The following is a 24,236-nucleotide window of genomic DNA, read 5'->3' as shown; positions in this document are numbered from 1 at the left end:
GTGATTTTAATAATGCTTAAAGGACTTGCCCCAAAGTGTCTCCTGTCTTTTTTACTATTCTTTACTATTTTTGAGACTGTGTGCATCTTCAATGGCTTTCCAATTTTTTTTAAAAATTAAGAAAAATAAAAACAATTAGTAAAATGTTAGTGTGTTTTATATTCTGCCTAAAACATCAATGATGTTTTTGAGTCTTTTTTCCACATCATTGATGCCTTCCTTGATCTTCTGTAAATCCCTATTGCACACTATGATCTCCCCGATGAGGATGTGTGCACTTGCACTTGTGAAATGTGTTTCTTCTTCCACAACATCCACATCACCTAAAATAAAAAAAACACACCATGTGTTATAAATATGCAGGCATACATCTATTACCTGAAGCTGTGGTCTCAGACACTCACCTGTTGTGTTCACTATTTTGCCCACTTCATAAACCTCTCCTTTCTCCACATCCTCAGGATGTGGTGTGTTGAGTTCCCCTTCCTTAGGAGGTGGGGGGTCCCTAGCGTCCTCCGATGTCCCAATTCTTTTCTCCCCTATGTGAATAAAAAAAAGGTATACTTAGCACACAGATATTTGAGGGCAGAAATAGGAATATGAAACATTGCTTGGAAGTGTTGTACAATTGTCAGTTTTGGCAGAGCTCCAAGCTGAAGACATGAGTTTTTTCCCTTTCTTAAAGCTGGAATACTTACCTTTTTTGGTAAAGTTTCACACATGGAGACACCCCTAGTATCCACTGGAGCACCTGTGTGGGACACCCTAAAAAGTTTGTTCTGGTGTCCCATACTAGTGCTCCTACATCCATATGGGTAAACAGCTGCTGAGTGTCCTCTCCTTACACTGAATCAAGTTTGCATTTCATTCTAGTTACAAACTCATCTAGACAACAATGTCATAAACTTCTTTGAATACAAATAGGCATGACCAAATGTAGTTAACTTGCATCTGCCAAAAACATTGTATTAGTGGGCGAACAAACAATGTTTACTATGAACGATTACTGTGCCCACAAACCTGAAAGCAGTAAAGAAAAGTAAATACAAGCACATGGAGCAGCACTAAAGTAATAATAATAATAATATGAACACATGACAACTACTTACTTTAATTAACCACTTATAATAGGGAGCGCAAGAAGGTCCAGGATTCCATGAGATCAGGAGCAGCAGCAGATGACATTTATGTACCCAGGCTGTGGTACTACGACAGACTGAGGTTTCTGTCAGACCAGACTGAAATCAGGCCATCACTCTCAACCCTTCCTTCCACTCTTCCTTCCACCCTAGCTGAGGCTTCCAACATCCAACCAGGGCCTTCCACCCAGGAAGAAGATGTGGATGATTCCAGCTTGAGTCAGGTATAGCATTGCTAAACATATTTCTCAAAATTGTGTGTGATTGATGAACAATAAACTAAAACTATGTCCCTTTTTCATACACAGGAAAGCCTCAGCCAGGAGGAGACTGTGGAAAGCGGATGTCAGGAGGTGGCAGGGGAAGGTGGCAGCCAGGAGGTGGCAGGTTAAAGTGGCAGCCAGGAGGTGGCGGGGTAAGTGGCAGCCAGGAGGTGGCTGGGCCCAGTAGCCTGACCGAATCCCAGGTCCCTCCCCTCTGCCTTCAACAAAAAAGGCAGAGGAAGAGGAGGAGCGTGGAGGAGTCAGCACTTGGGTAAATTCGGCAGGCTTCTGCGGCCCTCAGAACCCCCCCAGTCTTCTTGAGGCCTATGCCTGCATGGCTGCCAACAAAATGCAGGAAATGGAGGTGGGCCAACGCCTCATTTGTGAGGAAGTGATATATATGGCCCTAAATAAGAGTTTGAGGGGCAAACTCACAAGCAAAACCCACCTGTGTGGGTTGGACCATTTCTCCTCCTCCGCCACCTCCTGCCACAACTCCAACACCAGAGCCACAGCCTGGATGCAAGCGTGGAAGGAAGCATGTAAGGAAGACAAGAGAGTGATGGCCTGGGTTCAGTTTGGTTTGGCAAAAGATGCAGGCTGTGGTAAGACCACAGCCTGGGGACATATATGTCACCTGCTGCTTTTCCTGATCTCTCAGAGTCCTGGACCAGATTGTGCTCCCTATTAAATGGACTCCTCAGGCTACCAAGTTTTCAGGTCAAATAGTTGATGTGTGCCCTGGGGTACAAAGGCTTCACTAATTTCACCAGTTTATCCAGCGTTGCCTTCCTCTTTATTCTGTTATGACCCCTTAATAAATGTCTATTTTGTTGCACAAATCATTGGCTATGTGTTTGAATTAAAAAAGGACAGTTTGTTTGTGAGTAGACAGGTACATTTCAAAAATACAAGGTCAAATTAACAAGGGACACCAACACCAACCAACCTCCTTGAGGTTAAAAAATACTGGTAACTTGACACACAAAATGACAAAAAATATTATGGAGATCACTAGGAAAGGAAAACAGGAGATCTTGATTAAAAAAAAAAAAAAAAAGGAGATCACTATAAAAATAAATTATAAACATTATTATGGAGATCTGACAAAAAAAATAACAATATTATTCAGGAGATCACGAGAAATAATAAAGAAATCAGTTTGTCAGAACTCTGTATGAATATCAGCAGCAAAACAACTTCATTATTCTAGCATTATAAAGAAGAAGAGAATGCAATGCATTGAAAGATTTAAAAATTTGCAGTGCGACGAATGTGCTATCTCCATTACGAACGCTAGTTTTATCAGACCGAGCGCTTCTGTCTCAAACTTGATTCAGAGCATACGTGGAATTTTGTGCGTCGGAATTATCTACACACGCTCGGAATTCACAACAACAGATTTTGTTGTCAGAAAATTTGAGAACCAACTCTCAAATTTTGTTTGTCGGAATTTAAGATAAAAAATGTCCGATGGAGCCTACACACGATCGGAATTTCTGAACAACAAGCTCCTATCGAACATTTGTTGTTGGAAATTCCGATCGTGTGTACGTGGTATAAGAAGAAGAAATTTGTCATGCGAATCAGAGAGAATGGTCGTCAGCTTTTCATTCCCATTAACATCGTTCATACGATTTTTGACAGCCTCAAAACTGAACGTGAGGGTCTACCAAGCCCTCGCAATGGTTAGTTTTGTTTCAGTAAAGAGATGTAGGGTCAGTTGCAGTTCCGGGTCTAGCAATTCAACAATTGGTTTGCCAAGAAGGGCTTCATAGGGCTCCCATTTGAGGTCGACATGAAATTAGTTACGGAGGAGTGTATAGACTATGACCCATAACCTCTACGCCTTTGGGAATGACTACCAAATATGTGCCATGGAGCCTTCCTGTGAACAACCCACAAAACCAAAGAGAAGAGTAAGTTGGGATAAAACGGGCCACTTTAGCCAGTGTATAATACAACCAATACAATACATTATAGGCATTCATCAATATAAGAACATTTTTCAAACACTTAGAAAGGGCTATTGTCATAACCTGCCATTCCTCCGGATCTAATTGCCCCCCCAGTTTTTTTTTCCATAGGAGATGATAGGGTCTCAATGGAGGCTTTTTTTTTGTCGAAATTATAGATGAGTATACCAGCAATATAAGGCCTGTGGAGTGAAGTCTAGCTCTACATAGGGATCTGGTCAAAAGGGGTCAAAGTGTATGGAGTAGGTCGGGATTTAATATGTTTTAGAAGAAAATGCCTAAGTTGCAGATAGCTATAATGTTCGCGTAGAGAGATTTTATAAGAACATAAGGCGTCAAATGTCAAAATCCTGGTAGGAGTAAACAAAGAATAAATGTCCATGAATTCGTTTGCAGTTCACCAGGAAAATTGAGCCAGATTCTCACAGCCTGGAGGGAATAGAAGAAAATGCCTAAGTTGCAGATAGCTATAATGTTCGCGTAGAGAGATTTTATAAGAAGAACGTAAGGCGTCAAATGTTAAAATCCTGGTAGGAGTAAACAAAGAATAAATGTCCATGAATTTCGTTTGCAGTTCACCATGAAAATTGAGCCAGATTCTCACAGCCTGGAGGGAATAGTGGGCAATGGAGAAGGCACAAAAGAGGGCGATGGGGAGAGATCAGGCCTGCAGAATTTTTGACTGAGTCCCATAATCGCAGCGAGTGGGCTAAACATGGCCCTATTGTGGTCAGGGAGTGGATAGGAGGGAGCCAGGGTAGGGAAGAAACAGGTGTGGGGTCAGAGTCGACAAAATCAATTGTGGCCCATAGTGGTAGTTGATATGTTTCATGAAGGTGGGATAGCGGAGCTATATTTGCTGCAGTATAATAAACCTGTAGATTAGGGACTGAAAGGCCACCATTAATCCTTTGAGCATACAAAATTTGTTTACTGATGCAGGGACGAGTAGACCCCCATATGAACTGTAAAAGCTTGTGTTGGTGTATACGTAAAATATGTTAAGGGACAAAAACAGGTAAGACTAAAAAAAAAATAAAGTAATTTTGGGAGATAAGACATTCGGATTGCGGTTATCCTACCGAACCAAGACAATGGTAAGTGAGACCAAGAAGATAACATATCAGACAGTCTTTTGAACAAGGGTGGAAAATTGGCCTGATACAGTCCTGCATATGATGAGGTGAGGCAAATTCCCAAGTAGGGCACAGAGGAGAGCCAGTGAAATTGAAAGACTGATCTCATATCTGTCAGTACTGGAAGAAAGAGTTTGATCGATAGTGCTTTTGATTTGGAAGGTTTGACAGGAAGTCCAGAAAGGGATGTAAAAGTGTGTAATAGAGATAGTAGGTTCTGTAGAAAGATTCTGGGAAAGGTTAAAGTTAGCAAAATATCATCAGCGAATAAAGATATTTTATGAGAAGAGCCCGGCACATCGATACCCCTTATATCTGGATTGGCTCTGGAGCCAATGGCTCCAGAGCCAAAACAAAAAGAAGTGGTGAGAGTGGGCAACCTTGACGGGTACCCCTCTCAATATTACCACTTGCTGCCCGCCCACCGTCATCACTCGGGTCCCGGTGCGCATGCCCGGCAGCCGCAATGTCCGCCGGGCATCCGCAATTGCCCGGTAACCGAGCAGGACCGTGGATCTGTGTGTGTAAACACACAGATTCACGTCCTGTCAGATGGGAGAAGACTGATGGTGTGTTCCTTGTACAGAGGAACACCGATCGGTCTCCTCCCCTTGTGAGTCCCCACCCCCTACAGTTAGAATCACTCCCTAGCAACACTATTAACCCTACAGCGCCCCCTCCTGGTTAACCCCTTCATTGCCAGTCACATTTATACAGTAATCAATGCATTTTTATAGCACGGATCGCTGTATAAATGTGAATGGTCCCAAAAATGTGTCAAAAGTGTCCGATATGTCTGCCGCAAGATTGCAGTCACGATAAAAAATGCAGATCACCGCCATTACTAGTAAAAAAAATAATAATAATAAAAATGCTATAAATCTATCCCCATTGTAGACGCTATAACTTTTGTGCAAACCAATAAATATACACTTATTGCAATATTTTTTACCAAAAATATGTAGAAGAATACATATCGGCCTAAACTGAGGAAAAAAATTGTTTAAAAAAAAAAATGGATATATATTATAGCAAAAAGTAAAAAATATTGTGTTTTTTTCAAACTTGTCACTCTTGTTTTGTTTATAGCGCAAGAAATAAAAACCGCAGAGGTGATCAAATACCACCAAAAGAAAGCTCTATTAGTGGGGAAAAAAACAGTGTTGTACAGTGTTGTATGACCACGCAATTGTTATTCAAATTGCGACAGCGCTGAAAGCTGAAAATTGGCTTGGGCAGGAAGGTGGGTGAAAATGCCCTGTATGGAAGTGGTTAAAGATAGATGACTCCAATCCGTAATATTTAATTTTAGCCTGAGGGCAGTCATACAGCACTGTCATCCATCGCATAAATGAGGCTCCGAAACCATAATGAGGTGGAAGTATATGTGCACATTATATATTTTATAGCAAATTCTTTTAATAGGATTATTGTGGATACAAGTTGAACACTGCATATTGGTTTAATAGTGTTACTATGGTTACTGACAGCTGGCATAAAAAGAAAGGTCATGTGGTAGTGGCTTTCATAGCATTACTACATAATTAAGAGGTGGTAAAACTTTTCTAGTCTAGAACTAAAGTAACACAAGATCATTATGATAAGAACTTTGGCCAAAATACATATGAAAAGTTCTTAATTCTAGAGGTAAACAATTAAGCTCCAGCCATATTTTTTTATTTTTTGAACAGGTTAATGTGTGCCCATTGAGGAGCTTGAGGAACTTTTCTTATCAGGTTATGAACACTTTCTGTGTCCCCTTGGAGAATTTTCTTTCTGTTCAATCCAGCGCTTCTCACCTGAAGTGAAAATAAACTGGACATCTCCTTAATGGAGCCACAACCAGCAATAAATCCTGAAAGAGATTCTAAACCAGTGGTGGTCAGCTTACAAGATATGGGAAACCTAAAGTGCATCCTTAACACCACCAAGGGGCCACTCAAACTGCCTGTGGACCTATTACAGGAAAGGATATAGAGATGATGGGCATGCTGCTAGCTAAAAATGTGGCTGAAGACACAGACAGTTAACATTTTGCATGATACTGCTTTAGAGCACTACCTTTACATTCCTTTTACAAATGTATTTATTACAGATATTTAGATAGCACCATCAATTTACGCAGCACTTTACACATATATTGTACATTCACATTAGTCCCTGACCTCAAGGAGCTTACAATCTAAGGTACCATACTCACATTCATACATATACATACTAGGGCCAATTTAGACAGCCAAATAACCTACCAGCATGTCTTTGGAATGTGGGAGGAAACTGGAATGCCAAAGGAAATATGCAAGCAAAGGAAGAACATGCAAACTCCAGGAAGATAGTTTTGTGGTCAGAATTCAAACCAACAACCCCAGTGCTGCTAGTTGGCAGTGCTAACCAAATAGCCCCTATGCTGACCCCAATAATCCCACTTACTGCTGGGGCGTGGCACCATACAACAATTACCAAAGGGCCACATTAAGACCTTGGGCCACAGGTTGGGCACGGTTCTCAGTCTACATGTGTTCTTATAAAACTATGGTTTCCCCATGATGCAGGGAAGGGGAGCATACATCACTTTGGGATGTAAAGTGTTTTTTGGGCATATCTTAATGAATGAAACTCACAACATAATTATCTACTTTCTCATGGGTTTTTATGTTGAACCTAAATGAATATTTGAAGATAAAGGTGTTAATTTTTAGCATTAATGGCCTACCCACAGTTCAAGGTAATTTCAAGGATAATGAAGTGAGAAACATTGAAGCCTAGTAGTAAATCATGTTGTCAGGTATGGATAAAGCAGAGACTAAGCTATTTTGTATTATCAATAAACAAATGGCTTGATTAACTACAAATATATATGCTCGTTTTTACTAACTAGTTTTGAGTTATTATGAAAACCACCAGAAGCTTCTCAATAATTGGGGTTTCTCATAAAAATGAGAGACTCATCTGCTTCCCTCAAACACGTGCAGTGATCTTTGTATTGAGAGGATTATGAAACCAAGGCTAGAACAAGGCACTTTCACCCAAACAACACATGCTGCTGGTGGCAGATTTTGTTTTGTACTTTAATGTGTGACTTGTTCATTTTCACCATTATAGCAACTTGGAAAATGCAAAAGTCATGAACTACATGGGCCATCAGGCATGTTGCTACATGATGGCTTTCTATAGAATGCAACTATATTAGTGAGTTAGCATTAGAAGCGACCTGCTGTAGTTCCTCCAAGGTCAGTCCAGAGGAACTGAAACCACTGCCATATGTTCAGCTGTGCTTACTTCACCCTGTAAGAAGGAGAATGATTCAGTGCAGTTGTAAAGAAGCTATGCATTAAAAAAAAACCATATATATATATATATATATATATATTTTTTTTTTTTATATATATCAATGTAATAGCAATGAACGTTTGTATAGGAGAATCCCTCTAATCATGTTTAAATTCATACCTTTAATATGTTAATTACAGTGGAAAAGTAATTTTCAACCTTTGCAAATCTGCATATTTCATTAAAACAATACCTAGTAATCTTTCACTTAAGGTCCTTGTTTAGAAATTATCTGTTATAGAGTGACAATTTTCTTTCTGTGTCTTCCAAATGAGCTCCAGTGTTGCCACCGTGTCACATGGATCCTTGGCTACACGCTGCTGTGCTTACACATATGCACAGGAATAGGCCACCACTGTTACCACGTGAAGCTGGTTTTGAGCAATGATGTTCAGCCAGTGCTGGAGTTCATGCATGTGAATAAGAAGTGGTTGAAAAGGAGCTGGATAACATTAGCATCACTGAGATGCAAAAAAGGTTGGAAAATAGTAAAAAGTGTATTATATGAAAAACAAAAATCGTGGCAACTGTTTATAATATGGGGTGTTTTAGCAAACTAAATGTCAACCAGTTAGGGTTTATATCTAATAATTACACTCAGTCACAATCAGTCAAAGTCTTAATATTTTAAAGCAAAATAGGTTAAGTGAAAAAAGACTAGGCTCTGTAAAAGAGGTGATCCTAGCAAAGAGCAACTGCATGACAAAGGTTGTATGGCTACAGACCCCAGTCATGGAACCTTAGCCTTGGTTGCATGATCAAATATGTTTTTTACTGAGCAGCTAAACCGCATTTAAAACTAGTCAGGAAATTTTTTCTAAAAATCACAGTAAAGCTGCTTTGTATAGAACAAGAAAAAAGCTCATTCCTGCACAGGAACACTGCACACCAACCAGCCACAGATCTACATGTTTTGTCACAACTGACATCATCAGGGGCTGGAAGGCTGCTATTATTACTATGTCAAATTGGGAACATTCCCATATATAACAAAAGGATGTATAAGTAAAAATTTTTAAAAACTTGTCTGATCTTTTTTTAAAATTGGCCATTTTCGCCTGTTATAGACAAATCCCTGTTCATCCTTATGGAAATCCACTATCACTGTATCACTTCCTATGTACTGAACGTAACCACTTCACAGAAAACGACGTACCCGTACATTGGTACTTTGACGCTAAATACCGGGGTTATGGCAGCAGCTAGCTGCCATAACCCCAGTATATTCAGGAGCGCCATGTGTTCATCTATAAGATAAAAGTGGTCTCTGTAAAGGATTCGCCATGAGATCACTTTTATCAGTGCCCACCCCCCTCCCGCCCCGCTCCGGTCATCTCCGCCGCTTACCGGACCCACTGTAGCAGCGGAGACGATCACGTCATTTCCTGTGGATGCCTGGCAGCCGAGTGAGGAACAGATGGCCCCCCGCTCGGCTCCATAGCATGGGAGGGCGGAAGTGACGTCAAACGTCACTTCCGCCCATAGCTATTAACCACTTGCTTACTGGGCACTTAAACCCCCCTTCTGCCAAGACCAATTTTCAGTTTTCAGCGCTGTCGCACTTTGAATGACAATTGCGCGGTCATACAGCACTATACCCAAATTACATTTTGATAATTTTTTTCCCACAAATAGAGCTTTCTTTTGGTGGTATTTAATCACAGCTGGGATTTTTATTTTTTGCTAAACAAACAAAAAAAGATGGAAAATTTTGAAAAAAAAAAATCATGTTTCATAGTTTGTTGTAAAATTTTGCAAACAGGTAATTTTTCTCCTTCATTGATAGGCTGCACTGATGGGCATGGATAGGCACAGTTAAGGCAGCACTGATAGGCACAGTTAAGGCAGCACTGATAGGCACAGTTAAGGCGGCACTGATGGGGACAGATAAGGTGGTACTGATGGGCACAGATAAGGCGGCACTGATGGCCACTGATGGGTGGCACTGATGGGTGGCACGGATGTGTGGCACGGATAGGTGGCACTGATGGGCACTGATAGGTACCACTGATGGGGGGGCACTGATGGGCGGCACTGATGGGGGGCACTGATGGGTGGCACTGATGGGCAGTGATGGGCGGCACTGATTGGGCACTTATGGGCACTGGTAGGTGACACTGATGGGCACTGATAGGTGGCACTGATGTGCAGCACTGTTGTTGTGGCATTGATGTGGGCGCTGATGGGTGGCACTGTGGGCGATGATGGGTGGCACTGTGGGCATTGATGGGTGGCACTGTGGGTACTGATGGGTGGCACTGTGGGCACTGATGGATGGCACTGTGGGCACTGATGGGTGATGCTGGTGGGCACTGGTAGGCGGCACTGCTGCCTATTGCTGTGTCACTGGCAGAGGGCAGAGATGATCGTCGTGATCGGGACTGATGTCCCTCTCACGGCCGCCGGTGATTGGCTTTTTTTTTCCTCCTCACGCTGTCAGCGTGAGGAGAAAAAATAGCCGATTACCTGCTCTGTTTACATCACATGATCAGCTGTCATTGGCTGACAGCTGATCATGTGGTAAGGGGTCGGGACCGACCCCTTACTCTGATCTGTGATTAGGCGAGTCTCATAGACTCGCTGATCACCGAGCGCGCCGCGCGCACCTTGCAGGGGGCGTGCAGGCCGCTCGTGCACGGGACGACGTCAATAGACGTCGTCCCAGTAATGTAGGTCTGCGCTGTTGCCGTCATTTGGCAATAGCACAGATCTGAAGAGGTTAAAGAAGATTTTTTTTTTTCAGTGACATTTTTTTTTTTTTATTGCATTGTAGTGTAAATATGAGATCTGACGAGCTTGCGTGAGGTTAGCATACACATATGTGAGTAGCGCCCGCATATGAAAACTGTGTTGAAACCACACATGTGAGGATCATTCCAGCGAGAGCAATAATTCTAGCCCTAGACCTCCTCTGTAACTCAAAACTGGTAACCTGTAGAAATGTTTAAACATCGCCTATGGAGATTTTTAATGGTAAAAGTTTGTCGCCATTCCACGAGCTGGCACAATTTTGAAGCGTGACATGTTGGGTATCAGTTTACTCGGCGTAAGATTATCTTTCACAATATAAAAAAAAATTGGGCTAACTTTACTGTTGTTTTATTTTTAAATTAAAAATGTTTTATTTTTTCCAAAAAAAAGTGCGCTTGTAAGGCCACTGCACAAATACGGTGTTACAGAAAGTATTGCAACAACCACCATTTTATTCTCTAGAGTGTTAGAAAAAAATATATATAATGTTTGGGGGTAAAAAATTTTCTAGCAAAGACAAAATTATTTTAACTTGTAAAAAACAAGTGTCCAAAAGAGGCTCGGTCCTTAAGTGGTTACATTTGTATCAGCTTTCCAAGCTATCTTCTGTGAACTATATAACCCTTCATCCTTTTGTAATGATGTTGGGGAGAGGGATGGGTGTTTTTAGTCTAAATAAACAGAGCAATCTCCTACACAGAGTACAGTAAGTGAGCATTATCACTTTAGGACAGCAAATATTTTACTGATAGGATCTCATCAGGTAAATAAAAAAGGAAAATAATTCTTAAAAAACATTTTAGAATGCAGAAACGAATCTAAATTAAAAAAATGAAAAGGTATCCAAATAATTATACAATTAAAAGATACTCAACACAGATATTTTACTCTAGTATAGAGGCTAGCCAGTGGGGTCATCTACTAGTTTTATGTTGGCAATTTCCACGGAAACATATCCTAGTTCTACTCATCTGTAACAGGTACTGCAAAGGGGTCTTTATTTCAGAGATTTAGATCTCACAACGGGAGTTCCTAACACATATAAGAAGTTAAAACTGATTCAGCTCAACAGCATCAGTCTGTAATCACAACTGACTGGACTTTAAAGTGGTTGTAAAGGCTGAAGGTTCATGAATGCATGAAGGTAAAAAACATTCTGTTTGCTGCCCCCCCCCCCCCCACAGCTCCCTCCTAACACTTACCTGAGCCCCATCTTGATCCAGCAATGTGCACATGACTTGGCTGTCCCGGGACTCCCTCTTCCCATTGGCAGAGGCAGCCCTCTTACCATTGGCTCCCACTGCTGCCACTCACAGCCAGTAAACCAATGAGGAGAGTGTGGGGGTGGGGTGAGCCATGGCTCTATGTGTCTAATGGACGCATAAAGCCATGCTCGGGAGTGAGCATGCACTAGTGCCCCCTTGACAAGCTGCTTGCTCTGAGAGCACTAGTCAAGGAGGAGGAGCCAGAAGTGCTGGAGAAGGATCAGGGCTGCTCTGTGAAAAACCACTGTGCGGAGCAGGTAAGAATAACATTTAATGTCACTTTAATGGATATTTGTTTTGCCTAAAACAATTGTATAGACTTGGCCTAGCACCATATAATGCTCAGTTCTCTCTAAAAGTGAATACCAGAGAAAAGGATTTGATCAACACATGTATGGATCCTTAAAGCCATTAGCGCACAGTCAGACCAGTATGTGAAAAATAAATCTGCCACAGACAGCTATCTCAGATACCTTTACTCAAAGTGATCAACTTAATAATGTTATTTAAAGGTAATAAAACTGTAATTGTTATTACCAGGACTATCACATAAGCCTTTTTTGAAGCTGTATTGATCACTTCGTAGATATGTTACAGAATCCTGTTTTTATTAGGTACACATATGACCATTTGACTACAACTAAAAATTCTGCACCACTGCAAAGGCTAAAGGTAAATTTGAGAGTTTACAAGGTGTTATACCATGTTAGGTTTTACTTTAATAATATTTGTTTGGTTGCACCCCCTTCACTCTCTTGTTGCTTTAATATGTAGTGTATCTTGTTGCCTTTTATGCGAATTAATTCTATGCCTGCTGATATTTTAATGGTTAACTACAAAGGCTTAAACCTCAAGGAGAATTCCAAGGTATGTTGCTGAAAAACACCCAACATCACTTGCAGCATGTGAACAATGAGAACTTGGCATTTTGTAAACAGGGCAATCCAGTGCCAGGTTTGTCTTTCTATTCATTTTGAAAGCTGGTATCTAAGTTACGCAACTCACAGACACACCTTGCAGATGGCCTTTTAAAAGAGGGAGAGGACCACATTCCACCAACTTATGGGAAGCCTAGGTTAGTTTGCAGAGTGTTGCAATGGCATGTCTGTGCCAACCTGCTTTAGAATGTATTGTTATTGTACAGGGATAAGATCTGCATAGAAATGCATATCAGAAAGGTCAGGACAGTAGTAAAGCGAAGATTATGAAGTAATACGCCTTTCAGGTTTTGTATAAGATACATGAACAGATTGCACCTTCAGATTAAAGCATTGTTTAACCTACTGCTGTTCCCATAGTGTCATTGCATTTAAGAAAGGTATTGTAGTACATGTTGGCATTGAAAAAATAAAATGTAAAAATAATTCAAGGACAGGGCTTATGAAATTATGTGATAATAATGGCCTCTAAAAACACAAAAAGTGTTCTAAAAAAACAGGTACATAAATTGTAGGTCAATTATTAATATAATGTCAGCGGTTCCTGTCCCTCATGTGCAAACTGTTATACCAGAATGACAGAGATGATTTACGGCAAGCAGAACTGAATCACTTTGAAGTAACCTGGAAAAGCCTCCCATAAGGAAATCCTATTTCAATGCAAAGTATGGAATTCCCACCCTCGCTTGCACCTATCAATAAATCAATTACAATTGTCATTGTGTCTAACATGGAAAGTCTAATGACTCAAATTGATTCTAAAAGGTTTCTTCTACCAAGAAAATATGTCACTTCAACATCAGAGAATCAAATTATTCTCAACAGCACCCATTTCTTTATATTATGCCAGCCATCAATTATCTATCACAAAGGTTCATAGCCATCAATGGCTAGGTCCATTGGATTTAACTAGAAAAAAGACAAGGTAATAACTTTGTTGGTGTGTTATCATCAAAAAGTTGAAACCTAAAATTTCATTTGAAAAAAGGAAGTCAAATTAACTCACAGTACTTCGGTTTAAAAAATCTGCAATTCAATTATGATTTTTGGTTGCTTATAGAATAGAATTATTATGAATTTGGTAATGTTCAGCCTCGCATGTGTCATATTTGCAAACAGATTCACAGTTTCACTGAGAAAACTATCAGAAAATAAGTTTTTTCTAATGCATAACAACATTTGGGAACTGCATGCAAGGGAAAGGTAGCAAAACTCACCTTTTGCTGACCAATGTATATTCACAAACTTTAAGTTCAGTTTCTGTCTACTAAAGACTCTGTTAACCATATGTTTTTTTTTTAATGTCTTCCTAGTGTTCAGGTTTAGGGGGAAAAGAGCATATTCGGCCTTCAGAAGTCAGAACTCAATACAGCCTATATTGTAAGCTAACTGTTTTACCAAGGCGAGGAAATTTGGCCATAAAAAACATAAGTTGCGCTTGTGATATATATACTCAAAATGGAAAATTACATTTAAAAAGAGTGATATAAAATATATATGAATCAACTAAAAAATAATGACAACAATAAAAAGATTGTGATATATACACTCAAAATGGAAAATGACATTTAAAAAGAGTGATATAAATTATATATGAATCAACTAAAATATCAATGCCCTTACCAGAGACAGTGGACCCCCTAAATAGCAAGTTCGCAGGCAGATATAGCCCTCTGCAGGGACGAATGGGTCTCCTGTGGCTCCGTAGTCTCACGTCTCCATGATGATCAAAGGCGAAAGGACTGGATTTCCATTGGCCGGGAGGGCCATGAGTAGAAAAAACGGAAAGACTCCAATAGTGTAATAGTATATTAAAAAAAGTAGATAAAAAAGCCTTTATTTCTCAAGATAAAGCAGGCGGGAACACACATCCACTGCAAAACACATTTAAAATTAGCCGGCAAGCGTAAAAGAAGAAACAAAATTAACACCCGTGTACCAGGGTCACATGGGGCGTGATGGTGTCAGTACGTAGTATCGCCCTACATGACGTCTTCAAAGGGGCACAACTTTTGCTGAAATCTGCTCAAATTCGGTGATCTAAACTCTTTTGATGAGCTATTCAAATTTAAAGACAAGTGCACACAGAAGGATTCAGTGTGTTTCCCAAACTTTTCAGATAGATGTAATATCCATTCTGTAACAATTTGTGATCATTTAAATATTGAATATTTAAAAGAAAAGTTAACCACTTAACTTTTTAACTTAACTTTATATGATGTACTAGGATGTTAGTTTTAGGTGCCCATTTTTGCTTTGGCATCTTGTTGACCTCCTTCTAAAACTATCCTCAGCTTTGTATAACATGAAAGACCTTTCACCTCTTCTTCATAAGCACTCTCTGGTAATGCCCTACTATATATTCAGTCATCTACAATTACATACTATGTCAGATTAGACAAAGAATGTAAATTGAGATTCTGGAATTGTTGAATACCTGTCCTTTATTAATTTCAAAAAGACTCAGAAGTTCATAAAAATAATTTCTATTTCAAGTTTGTAGCTATCTTAAGACTATTTATGAAAAGCTACTCACTACATTCAAGTTCTTTACTTTTGTGAAGCACTTGCTTACACTTCAGAACGCAAAGATTAGGGATGAGCTTCGAGTTCGAGTCAAACATGAGTTTGACCTGAACATCAGTATACACTGGATACAGTATATATATATATATATATATATATATATATATATATACATACTGTATCCAGTTTAGCTAGATCTCACTGCAGACCATTCCTGGTGTACGTATTCAAATACACTTTTAGGCACGCAGGCAGGCAGGCCAGGCAGGTTATTCAGTGATCTGCAGTGCATAAAATACTGTCTCCTACATATATATCCACTGCATTCTAGTCGAGCCAAGCCTATATCTGACTGCAGGTAGTTCCTGGTGTAAGTTTTCAAATACACTTTCTGGCAGGCATGCAGGTGATTCAGTGATCTGCAGTGCATAAAATATATATACAGTCTCCTACATATATATATATATATATATATATATATATATATATATATATATCCACTGCATTCTAGTCTAGCCAAGCCTATATCTGACTGCAGGCCATTGCTGGTGTACGTTTTCAAATACACTTGCAGGCAGGCAAGTGATTCAGTGATCTGCAGTGCATTAAATATATATACAGTCTCCAAGATATATATATATCCACTGCATTCTAGTCTAGCCAAGCCTATATCTGACTGCAGGTACACTTGGTGTACATTTTCAAATACACTTTCAGGCAGGCAGGCAGGCAGGCAGGCAGGTGATTCAGTGATCTGCAGTGCATAAAATATATATACAGCCTCCTACATATATATATCCACTGCATTCGAGTCTAGCCAAGCCTATATCTGACTGCAGGTAGTTCCTGTTGTACGTTTTCAAATACACTTTCAGGCAGGCAGGTGATTCAGTGATCTGTAGTGCATAAAATATATATACAGTCTCCTACATATATATGTATATCCACTGCATTCTAGTCTAGCCAAGCCTATATTTGACTGCAGGCCATTGCTGGTGTACGTTTTCAAATACAATTTCAGGCAGGCAGGCAGGCAACTGATTCAGTGATCTGCAGTGCATTAAATATATATACAGTCTCCAACATATATATATCCACTGCATTCTAGTCTAGCCAAGCCTATATCTGACTGCAGGTAGTTCCTGATGTACATTTTCAAATACACTTTCAGGCAGGCAGGCAGGTGATTCTATTCTATTCAAGCCTATACCTGACTGCAGGCATTGGTGTACGTTTTCAAATACACTTTCAGGCAGGCAAGTGATTCAGTGATCTGCAGTGCATTAAATATATATACAGTCTCCAACATATATATATATCCACTGCATTCTAGTCTAGCCAAGCCTATATCTGACTGCAGGCCATTGCTGGTGTACATTTTCAAATACACTTTCAGGCAGGCAGGCAGGTGATTCAGTGATCTGTAGTGCAAAAAATATATATACAGTCTCCTACATATATATATCCACTGCATTCCAGCCTAGCCAAGCCTATACCTGACTGCAAGCCATTACTGGTGTACTTTTTCAAATACACTTTCAGGCAGGCAGGCAGGCAAGTGATTCAATGATCTGCAATGCATTAAATATATATAAAGTCTCCTACATATATATATCCACTGCATTCTAGTCTAGCCAAGTCTATACCTGACTATAGGCCATTCCTTGTGTATGCTTTTAACGACACTTTCAGGCAGGCAGCCAGGTGATTCAGTGATCTGCAGTGCATAAAGATATATATATATACACCATCTCCTACATATATATCCACTGCATTCTAGTCTAGCCAAGCCTATATCTGACTGCAGGTCATTCCTGGTGTAATTTTTCTATTAAACTTCAGGTGGTGTTTTGCTAATCCAATTTTACAGCATGTCTGGAAGGCCACCAAGGAAAGGCAAATGCTCACAGGCCACTAAAAGAGGGCAAGCAGGCTCTGTGTCTACAGCCAACAGTGCTGGTCGTGGACACGGTGCATCCTCAGCACATGGCCATGGGGCACGCTTGTCCTTTTTTTCGACAGCTGGCCATGTTGAGCCACAACATGCAGAAGAGTTGGTAGAGTGGATCACAAAGCCGTCCTCATCCTCCTCATCCTCTGTCACCCAGGCTAAGACAAGTTTGGCTGCCAATGCAGCTACCAAAGTGACCTATTCCATTGGCTCAATGGCATCAGTCACTCCTTCCCTAGCCCCACCATCATGTCCTGAGGAGTCCCCCGAACTGTTCGATCACAGTGTTGGATACATGCTGCAGGAGGATGCGCAGCATTTTTAAGGCTTCGATGATGGTACCCGGGTTGAGGATGAAGGCAGTAACATGAGCCCAGAGAGAGGGGGTGCCCAAGAAGGACAAGAAACTGGCAGTCATGTTCCCCCAGCTGCAGAATACTGCCAGGTTTGCTCCAGTGGTAAGGAGGGAGGGGATGATGAGGTCACTGACTCTACGTGGGTGCCTGATAGAAGAGAGGAGGAGGACGAGGCAGCACATCTCCAATGAGGCAGGATGCCCCCCAGGGGCCAGCTTAAGGACAGCCAAATGACTGCATCACTCCGCAGAGCTCCGCATGTGCAGGGCGCTACTGACTCCGTGCGTTTTTTCAAAAGTTCTTTGGTGTGGGCCTTTTTTGAGACGTGTGCAGCAGATCGCACCCTTGCTGTTTGCAACATATGTCTGAAGCATATCAAGTGTGGCCAAAACAGCAGCTGCTTGGGCACCACATGCTTGACCAGACATATGTCGAGCTCCCATGCAGTCCATTGGCAACAGTACTTAAAAGACCCACACCAAAGAACAATGCGGACCTCTCCTCGCTCCTAATCAGCTGGGATCTCCAACCCCACTATACCTTCAGTCCTCTCAGAGACCTGCACTGAGAGGAATGAAGGTGTAGAATTAGGTGTCCCAAGCACTTGGGGGCAATCTGCTAGCGGTACACCTAAATCCGTTTGTAGTAGGCAAATTTCCCTACCCCAGTTGTTAAACCGTCGAAAGAAATTCGGTCCCATCCATCCACATGCTCAGAGACTGAATGCTATTTTAGCTAAATTGCTAGCACTCCAACTGTTGCCTTTTCAGCTGGTATAGACTCTGCCCCCTTTCAAGAATTTATGGAATGTGCGGTACCTCAGTGGCAGGTTCCCAAATGCAGTTTTTTTTCTCGGAAGGCCATTCCGGCTCTCTACCGGCATGTGGAAGACAATGTCTTGGCCTCGTTGGACAGGGCGGTCAGTGGTAAGGTGCATATTACCGCTGACTCATGGTCCAGCAGGCATGGACAGGGATGTTACCTTTCTTTCACGGCGCACTGGGTAACCCTGCTGGCAGCTGGGAAGGATGCAGGACAGGTTGCAGTAATGTTGGAGCTTGTTCCGCCACCACGCCTCCAAAATGCCGGTAGTGGTGATTCTGTCACACCTCTCTCCTCCACTCCTCTTCTTCTTCTCCTATGGCTTCTTTCTGTGCAGATTTGTCCTCAGAACCAGTGGTGCACTGTAGGCGTTCTAGGGGTTACACAAGCACTCAGGCAAAAAGATGCCATGTGGTGCTTGAGTTGGTCTGCTTAGGGGACAGGAGCCACACTGGGGCAGAGATTCTGGCAGCTCTGCAGGGGCAGAGGTGGTTGATGCCACACCAGCTTCAGGCAGGAATAGTGGTTTGCGACAATGGCACCAACCTCCTCTCCGCCCTCCGACAGGGACACTTGACCCATGTTCCCTGTTTGGCTCACATTCTTAATTTGGTGGTGCAGCAGTTCTTGTGCAGGTACCCGGGCTTACAGGATGTCCTGAGGCAGGCCAGGAAAGTCTATGGGCATTTCCGCCGGTCATATAATGCCAGTGCTCGGCTGGCAGACCTCCAAAAGGAGTTTAACCTGCCCAAGAACCGCCTAATCTGTGGCATGCCCACCAGGTGGAACTCAACGTTGGCAATGCTGCAGCGGCTGCACATGCAGCAGAGGGCCATCAATGAGTACCTGTGCGAGTATGGCACCAGGACAGGGTCAGCAGAGCTTGGCTTTTTTTCGCCACGCTAGTGGCTAATGATCAAAGATGCATGCACTGTCCTGTCATTTGAGGAGGCCAGGAGGATGGTGAGCAGTGGCAGTGCATGCATCAGTGATACTGTCCCTCTTGTCTTCCTTTTGGAGCACACGCTGCGTGGAATAATGGACAGGGCACTTGAGGCAGAACAGAAGGAGGAAGAGGAGGACTTCCTTACCTCTCAAGGCCCCTTTATCCAGACAGTATTCCAGCTGGCCCACCTATCACACAGGAAGAGGAGGAGGAGGATTGTGTCAGCATGGAGGAGGAGCCTGGCACTCAGCATCAGCAGCAGTCTTCAAGGGATCATTTACAGTCTGAAGAAACCCATGGACTTGTAGGTGGCTGGGAGGAGGTGGCTGTGCATCATGTCGTCCTTAGTGACCCAGAGGACTCTGGACCGAATGCCTCAGCAAACCTACGCTGCATAACCTCCCTGTTCCTGCAAAATCTGCGAAAGGACCCTCGGATTCGTGGTATCAAGGAGAGGGATCAGTACTGGCTGGCAACCCTTCTTGATCCACGTTACAAGGGAGCAGAGGATGAAACATCTTTGGGAGGCCTTGCAGAAAGGTTTGTGCAATGCGTTTCCAGAGCCTGGGAGGTTACAATTTCCTGGTCCTCCTGGACAACCTGTTGCTGAGGCTTTGGTCAGTCACAGATGGAGCGGTGGAGAAGGTGGCAGTCTGACCGATGCGTTCAGACAATTTTTTAGTCCGCAGCCCCAAGGTCTGATGGGTTTGGGCAGGAATACCTTGGGGCAAGATCAGACTTGGAGACCTTTCCAACCAAAAATACACTGGGTTACTGGGTCTTGAGGATGGACCACTGGCCAGAGCTTGCACAGTATGCAATTAAGCTACTGGCCTGTCCTGCATCCAGCGTTCTATCTGAACGCACATTCAGTGCTGCTGGAGGCTTTGTAACCGATCACAGAGTGCACCTGTACACAGACTCGGTTGATCGGCTCACCTTCATAAAAATGAATCAGTCTTGGATCACCAGCTACCAAGCACCTGATGCTGATGTAACCGATTAATTTTTTTATGAATGTGAGATCCCTTGAAGACTGCCTATGCTGATGCTGAGTGACTATCCTGTTATGCTGAGTGACTATCCTATTCCTCCTCAATGTTCATGTTGATAGCTTCTAAGAACATTTTTGGTTCTGGGCACCAGCACCAGTGCCTAAAGCCCAATTTTTCTGCCCCTGTTTAACAGGGGTGCGTAATTACAATTTTTGATCTAATATTTCACAGCAGGGTTCGTTCCTGCACTCAACAACAGAATCTGTGAGGGGTTAAAGTGTTGTGGCAACCCCCACCACTGCCTAAGACCCAATTTTTCTGCCCTTGTTTAACAGGGGCGTGTAATTACAATTTTTGATCTAATATTTCACAGCAGGGCCCTTTCCTGTGCCCACCAGGAGTAACTGTGAGGGCTTACAGTGTTGTGGCAACACCACCACCAAAGGCCCAATTTTTCTTCCCCTGTTCAACAGGGGCATCTAATTACAATTCATGATATAATATTTCACAGCAGGGCCCGTTCCAGTGCCCACCAAGAGTAACTGTGAGGGCTTACAGTGTTGTGGCACCACCACCACCACCACCAAAGGCCCAATTTTTCTGCCCCTGTTCAACAGGGGCATGTAATTACAATTCTTGATATAATATTTCACAGCAGGGCCCGTTCCAGTGCCCACCAAGAGTAACTGTGAGGGATTACAGTGTTCTGGTACCACTAACACCTAAAGCCTAAGGCCTAATGCCGCGTACACACGGTCGGACTTTTCGTCTACAAAAGTCCGACAGCCTGTCCGACAGACTTCCGACGTACCTTCGGCGGACTTGCGGCAGACTTTCTTACGAACGGACTTGCGCACACACGACCACACAAAAGTACGACAGCCTAGTACGCGGTGACGTACACCAAGTCCGACGAGACTATAAAACGGAAGTTCAATAGCCCGTACGACACCCTTTGGGCTCCTTCTGCTAATCTCGTGTTTATCTCGTGTTAGTAGAAGTTTGGTGAGAGACGATTCGCGCTTGTGAGACTCGTATTTTTCAGTTCGTTTTAACTGTTGTTCAGTCTGTGCTTGTGAGGTTTGTATCTGCTTTTCAGTGCGTTTGGTCAGTTGGCATTGAGAAATCTTTGTTTTATTGGCCGCTCGTTCCTGATTTTCAGGTCGTTCTTCACAGGCCTTGCTGTTCTTCAGTGCGTTCTGTTTAGTGCGTTCTGACCAGCCGACCGTTTTGAAGCCATGTTACCTGTACGTACTCGTCGTAGAGCTCGTGCATTGTATGTGCTTGGTGCTGTAGTTTATTCTTCAGCCCAAGACCAGTCCATGAACAGGGCGAGGAGGAGTTCATGGACCAAGAATTGGTTGCTTCAGCGTGACCAGTTCTGTCACATGCCTTTGCTCCGTGAGATCCGTGAGAATAATCCTGAGGATTTCAGGAACTTTCTCCGGATGACGGACCCCGTTTTTGACCGTTTGTTGGCTTTGCTGACCCCCTATATCAGCAGGCAGGATACCTGCATGAGGCAAGCCATCACTCCGGAGCAGAGGCTGGTCGCTACCTTGCGGTATTTGGCCACAGGGAGAAGCCTGCAGGACCTTAAGTTCTCGACAGGCATCTCCCCCCAGGCTCTGGGGATCATTATCCCAGAGACCTGTTCTGCCATCATACAGGTCCTGCAGAAGGACTATATTAAGGTAAGATATTTTTCTTTTATTAGCATCACATGTTCTTTTATGTAATCTTTGATAATGTGATGTATTTCTTGCTTCAAACACTACTTACCATCATTGCAATATAGTGTGAATGTCCCCTTTTTATCCTCACACATGCTGGAATTTTTTACTGTTATTTTTTGTCATGCATGTATATTTTCCTTCAATAACCTTCCCAGCATGAAGTGATGGGAACATATCCACCTAGTCTACTCATTTGGAATGTATTTTGTTTGAGTGTATTTAGTGTGCTGCTAATGAGCAATTATCTAGATTTCACAACCCCCCCACCCCCCCCCCACCTAAACTCACTCCAAATAGTGTGCTGCTAATGAGCAATTATCTAGATTTCACAACCCCCCCACCCCCCCCACCTAAACTCACTCCAAATAGTGTGCTGCTAATGAGCAATTATCTAGATTTCACAACCCCCCCCACCCCCACCCTCGTTAAAATTTGCTGGAATGTTCTGTGGTGTTGATTTGTCTAAAGCAAATATATGTTGCACTTTGCAAAATGCATGTGCACTCTACAAGTGCATTTGTTCCAGTGCTTTAGTAAATGAGCAGAAGCTCTGCTGATTTCCATCATCAAATCATATGCAAGCCTCAAAGTGTTTTCATTAATTGCCCTTGCATGTGATTGTGTACTCCTTGCAACATGAATGCCTTTTTACATTACCTCATTTACTGTAAGCTGGTTAGCAACTGCACCTGCAGAGTGCGACAACTGCAGTCTTGTAGCCTTTTTAGTCCCTAAATTCCTGCGTGTCCTAAAAGTAATTTTTTTAGGGATTTCACAACCCCCTAAAATGTAATCAATGTTCCATCAGAGGGGGTGAGCAATCTGATAAGTGTGCCTTTCCATATTAGTTATTCCAGAACAATTAAATTATTGAATGTTATACTGATGCTGGGGAATAATGTTTTTAATTGTCTAATTTTCTTGCAATGTTAGCTTCCAAATTAATTGATTTTGGTTTTCTTGTTTGATTTCCAGTTTCCTTCAACGCCACAGGAATGGCAGACTGTGGCATCCCATTTTGCCAGCCGTTGGGACTTTCCCAATTGTGGAGGGGCTATAGATGGGAAACATGTCCACATTGTGCCACCACCCCATTCGGGGTCATATTATTTTAATTATAAGGGGTTCCACAGTATTGTTTTAATGGCGGTGGTGTCGGCACACTATGATTTTTTATATGTGGACGTGGGGAAGAATGGCCGGATGTCGGATGGAGGAGTATTTGCCCAGACGGAGTATTGCCAGCGTCTCCAGAGTGGTGGCCTGGGATTGCCACCTGATGAGGATAACGTGGAAGGACTCCCCTTTGTCTTCATTGCCGATGAAGCCTTCGCTCTCAGCAAGCACCTCATGAGGCCATTCCCCCAAAGAACCCTCACCCCGGAGAGGAGGGTTTTTAATTACCGGCTGGCCAGAGCTAGAAGAGTGGTTGAGAATGCGTTGGAATTCTGGCCAGCCGGTTCCGCCTGTTTCAAACAGCCATTAATTTGGCGGAATACAAACTTAATTTTATCGTTTTATCGTGCTGCATTCTGCACAACTTTTTAAATAAGCATTCTCCAAATTATATAGGCACAGTTGGGCCTGAGGCCGGACAAATAGAAGCCAACCTTACAGGCCTGGATACTGTCCGTACTGGCTTGGCCCCCCAAAGTGCCCGTCAAGTTAGACAGCAATATGTTAATTATTTTATGGGTAGGGGGGCCATTGCAATGGGCCAGGATATATAATTTTTGACAATAAAAAAATTATTGATGAAATCTTGCATTATATTTATTGCTTGCCTTTCTTTTGGGCTGTCTCCTAGGTTATGGTCGAGCAGTTGTAGTGCCAACTGTATTGTAATTTTAAATGTCTAAATAAGCTCCATTGCCACTGTAAACAACTTTTTTACAATTATAACTAAAATGATACTGAGCCTTGAAATAACAAACCACACATTTATTTAATTCCTATAAGGAGATGTTTTTATTAATGGTTGTTATGCATTCCGTTCTGCATTTAGTATAAAATGTTCATAGACAAAAATAGAATGATATCTTAATAATGTAGCAAAATATAATTATATCTAAATATTTATACCTAATCCACAAAAAAATATTTTTG

Source organism: Aquarana catesbeiana, linkage group LG04 (genome assembly GCF_042186555.1).
Source record: "Aquarana catesbeiana isolate 2022-GZ linkage group LG04, ASM4218655v1, whole genome shotgun sequence".
Taxonomy (NCBI): domain Eukaryota; kingdom Metazoa; phylum Chordata; class Amphibia; order Anura; family Ranidae; genus Aquarana; species Aquarana catesbeiana.
Note: the sequence above shows the minus strand (reverse complement) of the source record.